Source organism: Eriocheir sinensis, chromosome 37, assembly GCF_024679095.1.
Source record: "Eriocheir sinensis breed Jianghai 21 chromosome 37, ASM2467909v1, whole genome shotgun sequence".
NCBI classification, from domain to species: Eukaryota; Metazoa; Arthropoda; class Malacostraca; order Decapoda; family Varunidae; genus Eriocheir; species Eriocheir sinensis.
In genome coordinates this window covers 1,433,110-1,442,837 of record NC_066545.1, presented here as the reverse complement: position 1 = coordinate 1,442,837, position 9,728 = coordinate 1,433,110, and the positions used below count along the sequence as shown (strand labels likewise).

At 43.0% G+C, this 9,728-nt stretch overlaps 1 protein-coding gene across 1 annotated transcript in view; it reads right to left on the bottom strand.

The window, feature by feature from the left end:
- LOC127008048 (protein-cysteine N-palmitoyltransferase Rasp-like) overlaps positions 1 to 9,282 on the bottom strand; it is a 67,528-nt gene extending 58,246 nt beyond the window's left edge. The window contains exon 1 of the mRNA XM_050879570.1: positions 9,264 to 9,282. The gene's annotated coding sequence lies outside the window, so the exon portion shown is untranslated. The remainder of the gene's footprint in view (positions 1 to 9,263) is intronic.
- Between the last annotated feature and the right edge of the window lie 446 nt (positions 9,283 to 9,728).

Here is a 9,728-nt window from a genome sequence, read left to right as displayed (position 1 = left end):
AGTCACACTTAAGCACACGTCTTTGGGATACCCACTACATCCCAAAACCATTCTCCCCTCCTTTCCCCTCCCCTTAATTTTGTACACTTCTCCCCACACCCCGCCATCACAATCCCCTCCCTTCTCCTCCCCAGTATCTTGAGCCCCTCTCCCCAACACCCGTCTCCCCTCCTTTCTCCTCCCCACTTCTCCCCACTACACTTCCATGACCCCCACCACTCCATGCTTCCTTCCCTCCACAACTGAATTTTGATCACATAATTTAATGACAGAACCCTTTCTTTGTTATGGTTGTACGTTCATGCATCACCTTGTCCATCCATTGTATTTCCTCCGTGCGGCTTAAATAGTTTCAAGAGAGGAGGAGCACCAAGACACTTATGAAGCTAGGTTTTCTATTTTTTTTTTACGACAAAGGAGACAGCTCAAGTGCACAAAAAAGGAAACAATAATAAAAAAGCCCGCTACTCGCTGCTCCTGAAAAAAGAATCAAAAGAGGTGGCCGAAAGAGAGGTCAATTTCGGGAGGAGAGGTGTCCTGATACCCTGTTCTCGTTACACATGAGCGACTCTTTGTGCAATCCTATTTTTTTTTCTACTCGACCTTTAGTTAGTCTCCTTTACTATATCAAAACACGTGATCTAGCTATGGACTCACCTTGTTGGGCCTCAGGTGTGGGTCATACTTACCTATAGTATGACATAATGAAAGAGAATAACCAAGCCACGCTAATCACCATTAAAGGTAAGGAAAAGACAGGTGTACAAGCAGGTGGGTGCGAAGTCTAGGAAGAAAACGAATAAACCGATTGAACAAAACCAGCTCGATGACGAGGCGGATAGAAAAGGGGAAAAAGTGGATGGCCCAGCCGGCGTGCACCAGAAGGGCCGTGCTTGTTTTCAATACCAATTACTTGTGGTGAATGGAACACAAATTGGGCCGCGCTGGGTGGGGTGAACACACACACACACGTTGTTGTTGTTGGGAGGTGATGTTGGTATCGATGTTAGTTGTATTGGTTGTAAAAGTATTAGAAATTATATTTGTTGATGTTGGTAATGATCTTGTTACGTATGTGATTATCATTACTAGTATTTTATCATCATGATCATCCTTATTTTTATCTATACGATAAACATTTAGGGAAGAAAAAAAACATAATCCACAAATGAACCGATAAAAAGGGAGAAATTAAGAGGGATTTTTACTATTGAAAGGCAAGTTGGGGAGGAGTGGGGCAGCGGAGGGGGCGGGGTGGAGGACGGCTGACAAAGGACCACAGAGGAAAGAGGCTTTAAACCTACCGTCCAGCAGGGGAGAGAAATGAATACGAATTCTCATTCAGATTAACAAACAAAAAATACTAATTGATTTACACGCAGTACTTTATCAAGGCTGTGAAATACGAGGCAAAGCTTTGTAAAAAAAAAAAAAAATTTAGCAATGCCCAGTATCAATATTAATTTGTCGAGGGAAAAGGCAAACCACAGCTGTGAATTCTGAAGCGGCTTTCAAAGCTAATGGACTCACTGACTGACTGACATATTAAAAGAGTGAATACGGAATAAGTGGAGATGTTCGAAATGCGACACGGGGAGAAAAGGGGAACCGGAGGGAAAATTATACTGATGTTGGAAGGCGTGTATTAAAGACCCTCAACTCTCGCATGCAAGGATGAATGTTGACAAGCATTTGCAATTGATCTAGGCAAGGATTTCTTTTTTACTGCAATGGAAGCAGCTCAAGGGAGAAAAAATTGAAAACAAAAGCCCGCTATGCGCTGTTTCCAAGATTTTTATTTATTTTTAAAGGTTGCTCCCTCCCTATAGGAGGGAACACGGGCCTTTGCCAAAGGCGGCCCGTAGCAGGGTGTCGACAGACTGACTCTATCGGCGATCGAAATCTAGCCGACCAAGTCGGTCTGTCGACGAGGACTGGCGCGTCTCTGTTCCGAGATTGTGGCTCGGGGTTTAATTAAGACCGGATGCCCTCCCTGACGCCACGCGGCGGTACTGGAGTTCGAACTGCCTCGCCCTGGCCCTAAACTTTAGCTTTCGACTCGACTAAGTTTGTATGCTCCTATACATTTACTCTTATTTTCTTTGCTTCTCACTCCTCCCCCAACCCCTTACTGGTACCAGTACATCATTCATTCCCTTCTTATAAAGCCTCCAGCGCAGCCTCTTAAAAGGCAGCGCCTCCATGGTGAAGGGGTTAACACGCCTGCTACGAATCCGTGAGCCTACATGGGTTTGAATATGTCGCCTGGGTAGTCGGCGCTCAGCCCAGTCAGCTGTTCCTCCTTCCTTTCGAGCTCGTCGAGAAATGGGCACCTGGAGAAACTTGTGGTAACCTGGATGTTACGCTTGCCTTGTGTCCCGGACGGAGATGGGCACCGAGGCCACGCGCAACTACAACGTTGGCCTCCAGCTTTACCTTTATGAGGCTTATTAATTTTAAATGTATTATATGTCTCAACGCTACATAGTACTTGCTACAAGGTGCTAGGATAAAGTTAATCCAATCCAACAGGAAGTTATGAATACCAATGCGTCACTGAGTAATGATGATGCCACGGACCTAATTAAGAACACTGGGAACAAGGGAGCGGTGGTGTGTCGGTGAGCATGTTAATGGAAACCTGGAAATGTTCAGAGGGACGCTGACATTAATGAGGGAGCGTGAGCTGGAATAAAGAAAGAGTGACGGACTTATAGAAACGTTGAAATGCGGGAGGTTTTCTAAAAGGCATAATAAGTAAATAAAACGATAAGTTTCAGTATCATAAATAGGAAGATGCACAGTGCCTTTTCATTTATATGTTTACATATTTTTTATTCAATTTTCTTTACTTGGTTACTACTACATATTTTCGTTCATTAATGGAGGTGGGGACGGCGAGCTCTTCCATTGCTTTAGTGAACCTGATGAAAGACGATTTAAGGTGTGCTGCTGTGTCCACTTAATGCAAATCATTCCTTACTTCCTTCCTTTCTTTAGTCCTATCTTTCTTCTTTCTCTACTCCCTTCTTAATTTTCTTTCTTTCTTTCTTTCTTTCCTTCTTTTCCTTCCTTCCTATCTACCTTCCTTCCATCCTTCCTTCCATCCTTCCCATCTTCCTTACATTCCCCCTTCCTCATTTTCTTTCTTTCTTCCTTCTTTCGTACTTCCCTTCCTGCCTTCCTTCCGTCTTTCCTTCCTTCCTGCCTTCCTTTCTTCCTTCCTTCTTTTCTTCCTTTCTTCCTTCCTTCGTTTCCTCCATCGCTGCCCGCACTTCCTGGTCTGCCTCGGCATCCTTTTTCTTATTATGAACTTCCTAATGAACTAATTTCTTTTTATCATCGTTTATTCTTTCGCCTATTTATCTTTCCTCCAGCCGCGCAAGTTTCTGTAATCTATCTCGGCGTTTTCATCTCTTATTTTTTATTCTTTCCTTCTCTCTCCAACAATTAACCTTCCTGCTTTCATCCTTTTCACTCCCTCCTCCCCCTCACTCCACTCCATTCCTCTCCTCCACTCCGCCGCTCCACTCGACAACACTCTGCTTTCTCACTAAATTCACGGTTGTATACTGTTTTTAATTTCTCTTCCACGTTAATTTTCACATCTCAAAAATTAACTCCACTAATCTCTCTCTCTCTCTCTCTCTCTCTCTCTCTCTCTCTCTCTCTCTCTCTCTCTCTCTCTCTCTCTCTCTCTCTCTCTCTCTCTCTCTCTCTCTCTCTCTCTCTCTCTCTCTCTCTCTCTCTCTCTCTCTCTCTCTCTCTCTCTCTCTCTCTCTCTATAAATAATCATCTTCTTCCCCTTACACACACACACACACACACACACACACACACACACACACACACACACACACACACACACTGTTTATTATCAATCTCACCATCTTAGTTTTCTCTTCCTCTCCTTTTTTTTTCTTTCTTTCTCTCCCCTTCATTTCCTCTGTTCACACTTATTTTTCTTCTATTTCTCATGTCCGTTTTCTTTCCTCCTCCGCTTCCTCTACCTTTTTTATCCCTTTTCGATTTCCTCTCCCGTTTCCTCCATTTTTATTTCCCTATTTTATTTTCCTCCTCCCCTCCTTCCACTCCTCTTTTTCATCTCTTTGTTTACTTCTCCACTCCCTTTTTCTTTTCTCTCTTAGTTTTCTTCTTCGTTCCTTTGATTTTTCCTCTCTCTCATAGTTAAGAACATAAGAACATAAGAACATAGGAGTCTGCAAGAGGCCGGTAGGCCTGAACGAGGCAGCTCCTTTGAACCTAAGCTCCCGTGTATCTAACCCCACCTAATATCGCTGTCCATGAATTTATCTAATCTATTTTTGAATGTGACAGTTGTATTGGTACTCACCACGTGACTGCTAAACCTATTCCACTCATCCACCACTCTGTTAGTAAACCAATTTTTGTCTATGTCCCTGTTGAATCTAAATTTATCCAGTTTAAACCCATTGCTTCGTGTCCTACCCGGATCTCTTACCAACAAAACCTTATGAATATCCCCCTTATTAAAGCTCTTCTATAAACTTCGATTATGTCTCCACGCACCCTTCGCCTTTCTAGAGAATGCAAGTTTAACTGTTTGAGTCTTTCCTCGTATGGCAAGTTTCTCAACCCCTGAATCATCTTAGTCATCCTCCTCTGCACCGATTCTAACATTTTGATATCCATTCTATAGTAAGGTGACCAGAACTGAACCACATAGTCAAGATGAGGTCTAACTAATGCTAAATATAGTTTGAGGAAGACTTCGGCGCTTCTGTTGCTTACGCTCCTTGAAATAAATCCCAGTACCCTATTTGCTCGATTTCTAGCTTGAATGCATTGTGCCCTTGGACGGAGATCAGAGCTCACTAAGACCACTAAATCCCTCTCGCACCCAGACCTGCTTATGAGAGTGTCATTTAAGCAATAGTTATGTGAGGGGCTGTTCCTACCTACACTCAGAATGCTGCACTTCCCTACATTGAACTCCATCTGCCATTTATCCGCCCACTCATACAATCTGTTTAGTTAATTCTGGAGAATACTAGCGTCCGATCCGACTCAATTACTCTACCGATCTTGGTACCATCTGCAAACTTACTGACATCACTACTAATTCCTGTATCTAAGTCAGTGATATAAATAATAAACAAAAGTGGACCTAATACCGAACCTTGTGGGACCCCACTCGTAACACATCCCCAGTCAGATCTTTTACCATTGATTTGCACTCTTTGCTTCCTATTGCTAAGCCACGCCTTGACCCAGTTCAAAACTTTACCCTCTACTCCGTGAGCCTGTAATTTAAGCAATAGTCGCTGGTGAGGAACTTTGTCAAACGCTTTACTAAAATCAAGATAGATTACATCATAATTTTCATCTCTGTCTACCGCCTCAAATACTTTATTGTAGAAGGACAAGAGATTGGTGAGGCATGACCTACCTTTCGTGAACCCATGCTGCGAGTCGTGAATTAAGCTATGTTTCTCTAAATGCTCCCGAATGTTCCTGGCTATTATGGACTCCAGCATCTTGCCTTTAACCGATGTTAAGCTGATTGGGCGATAGTTTGAAGCAGCTGACCTGTCCCCCTTTTTGAAAATCGGCGTCACATTAGCTACTTTCCATAAGCTGGGCACATAACCAGTATATACCGACATCTTAAAGATGTCGGTTAGTGGGTCACTGAGTACATCACTAAATTCCTTTAATATCCCTCCTTTTCTCCTTCCATATACCTTTCCCTTTCTGCGGCGAGTGAGTGAAGCGACGCGTCATGGTCGTACGCTCCCCGTTCGTTAGTTAGTTCCCTAGTTCCCCCTCTCCGTGCCTCCATTTCTCTACTTCTTCCTAGTTTCCTCTTATTCCTCGATGTTCTTTTCCCTCTTACTTTCCTCCTCCTGCTTTCCCTCTTCCTCCTCTAAATGCTTTCAATTCTTTTCCTTCGTCCTCTTCCTGCCTTCCCTCCCTAATTTCTTTCCTCCAGTGCTTTTCAATTCTTTTCCTTCTTCCTCTTCCTGCTTTCCCTCTCTTAGGTTCTTCCTCTCAGTGCTTTCAATTCTTTCGTTTCTTTCCGTTCCTGCTTTCCCTCCGTTAGTTTTCACCTCCCATTCCCTTCAATTACTTCTTTTCCTTCCTCCTCTTCCTGTTTTCCCTCCCTTAGCTTCCTCTTCCCAGTGCGTTCAATTACTTCTTTTCCTTCCTCCTCTTCATCATCTTCATTATTGGTCTCCTTCATCGCTTACCAACATGGCGTCGTCGTTAATTCCTTCGAAGCACCTTAATTAAAACTCTTAAACCATGAACTTGTCTCGGAGATTCAACCCCTCCCTCCCTCCCTCCCTCCCTCCTTCCCTCCCTCACTGCCACTCAACTCCATAAACTGTCCCTCCACGTGTATACATCTCCACATTTAATTAATTACTGCCACTTACGGACGTTTACCTTGGTCTCGTTGAGGATACCGTTCATTTGTAGATTTCCCAGAGGTTGTTGTTATTCAGCTTTACGCTCCCACAACAACTATATTAAAAGGTATTTCAAAAGGCCGCAAAGGAGGTCAGTTGGGTTCTCATGAGCGTTTTTTTATGTTTTTGGTGCAGTCAGACTATTACTAGGCTCACAACACTACCCACATCCTCGACGAAAGCCTTTCTAAATGTGTGTGTGTGTGTGTGTGTGTGTGTGTGTACGCCCCCGAAGTGTTTGAGAATATGGGTCATACTCACACGCCTGATTTTTAAACGTCGTATAAGTCCATCAACATCACTGTCGCTGTATTGTTTTTCTTGACTCTTTTTCCTCGGCATGATTAGTTTTTTTTATATCACTTTCTGCGACTGAGTGTGTAATAAGCCGACTTAACTCTGTGGAAATCCAACCCTTTTAGCAAACTCCGTCCCCAAAACGGAATTATAAAGTCAAGCTAGCCACAAAACTCTTAATAATATATTAATTCGACGTTTGGAAAATCTGGGGATAGTCAGCCATCATAGACTATCGCGACCCAGTTTAATGGGGCACCACTTCACAAACTGACCACTGATTATATTTACCAGACGGCGAGGTCCAGTGTTATTAAGAGACTTGCCACCGGGTCGTGAGGGCAATCTTAGAAATAACATTGGCTTCCATTAAGAAAGAGTTGAAGATCCCGGGTCAATACTGTCTCAAACATTCCTTCCATTGATACTCAGGCCATTCCTAGTAGTGTTAATGATTGTCTTCCACTGTGATTATTTAGCTTCATTATATTATATTAGTCCTTCCTTTAAAATTGTACATGACAGACCTGCACCTTTTTTTCACGTCCCTTCCCTCAATGTTTTATCAATAATCATCCTTGGCTCTTGCTATTCAGGTTCATTATACATCCGTCATATTCTAACATGCATACCGTTGCTTTCCTGGACCGTCTTCAGTAGCTAGTCCTTTTAGTGATGTACTTACAAAGGATCTCCGCCAATACGTTACTCATTATCCTCTTAATTTACTCAACTAATTAACTTAAATCGCTTCACTGTGACCATATCCGTCATCGCTGCGTACTATTACATAATTTCTTTGTCCTGTCGCCCATGTTCCTTGCAGTGACTAAAAGGTCTTCCAAATGCATAAAAGAAAATAAGTCTTTCTCCAAAATAATATAAAATAGGCAATGGACTATTAATAATGTGAGAGGGATAATGCAAACATATTCATCAAACAGACAAAACATAAATAAAGGGACGTGGACGTAAACACTTGATGCAGACCTAAGCCGACAAGCCGAACGCTGAGATAAACTTTAAGTCGGTGCAAGTCTTCGACCTGTATTTACAAACATCTGAGCGCTTAAGTATTCCTTCTTGACAAGGCTTTCGTGTATGTTGTTAGGACTTCCATGGGTCGTAGAGTTAGTGATACAAGGCTTCTGGACCGTGAATAGAGGCGGGGGAGGGTGGAACGGAAGTAAAGGTGGACTGCATGAAGACGGGGATGGGACGAGAAATGGGAGCAAGAGGTATAGGCATGCGTAGCGGGAAAGAAGGAAAAGTTTTGTTGGAGGAGTGTTGCTTTCGCCAATGTGGATATATGAATTGAATGATTAACATTAATGATGATGGTTATAGAGATTCGGAGATAGACTGACATATACAGAAAGATAAATAGAAAAATAGAGTCATAGATAGATGGATAATATCTCTGATTGGTGGATCATAAATCTCTATACAATGAATGATACATTAACACATATATAGATACGTAAATACCTACATATAGGTGCACTGACATATAGATCAACAGCTTAATAAATAGATATACTACTATACATTTCAGCGGCGGACAAACGCTGTTTTTCGCAAATATCTCCTAAACGAATCATTGGATCAGTATGATATTTCAGCACACTACCTTTAACACCCGGACCTAATTTGTGGCTGACATACCATATTGCAATATGTGTTATGTTAGGAGTTTACTGACTGATATTAAGCCTAATCCAGTCATCATATCTAAGGTGTTATACAGAATCGGACGAGTGTGGGGTACTCGTCTAACACCTCCACCAAAGCCCAGAACACCACCCAGACCACTCCTTCCCTACCCCAATATTGCAGTATCCCCCTCCTCGTTTCCCTCTTCACCCCTCTACTCACACCATCCCCCTTCCCCAGCCCGAGGCTATGACTTGCGGAGGCAGGGTATAACTCATTGACTGCCGAGGCGCACCCAGGTGTTGTACAGTAATTATCAATGTGAAATACGTCTTGCCTCCATGGAACTGTACTATGCTCTTAGTTAATAATCATAAATATACATATACACCTACATAACATTCTTATATATAATACAGTGATGGGAGAAATAGGGAGGGACACAAGAGTGATGAGGGAGGCGAGGAGCTAGAAGGAGAAGAGGAGGGATAATGAGAGCGAGAAGGGGAGAAGTAGTTGTGGTCAGGAATAGTTTGGGAGGGTGTTCGGGGGGCACACTTTCCTTCGAATGCGTCAACATGACTCGTCGGGTTTGTGTTATTTTTCACGAGTAAACTCATCCCATAACACATATAGTAATGTGGTATGTTAGCCATAAATTAGGTCCGGACGATAATTGTAGTGTGCTGAAATATCATACTGATCCAACGATTCGTTTAGGAGATATTTACGAAAAGCAGCTTTTGTCCGCCGCTGAAATGCATAGTAGCCGTATAAAGATCGATAGCAACCAGTTAACATGATACTCAGAAGCTGGCTGATTAACGGATTGATAGATTCCATAATTAATCAACTCACCGGCTGGCAGGTTCGAAGGAAATGCAGCGGCAGGAGTCATTACCGCCACTGCTACGGGGAGGAACGCGCAGCGGCCACCTGTACCCAGCGGCCGGGCAGGTGTTGGGTGGGTGTGGGGGCCAGGTGAGGTGGGGGCAGAGGCGGGGGAAGAGGTGGAAGTGTTGTGTGACTGACTGCTCGTTACGGTTGTTGCAGGTCGGTATTCTCAGACACTTCCGCCTCTCACGTCAATATTTCCGAAGGTCGAAAGTGAGATTAAACGTGTTCCCATGATTTTTTTTTATTTTTATGTTTATGATAAAGAAATGCCGAAAAAGAGGTTAATCGTGTTTCTATGATTTTTTTTCACGTTCATGGTACAGAAAAGCCGAAAAAGAGATCAATCGCGTTGCCATGAGTGTTTTTTTTTCACGTTCATGGTACAGACGAGCCGAAAAAGAGGTTAATCGCGTTGCCATGAGTGTT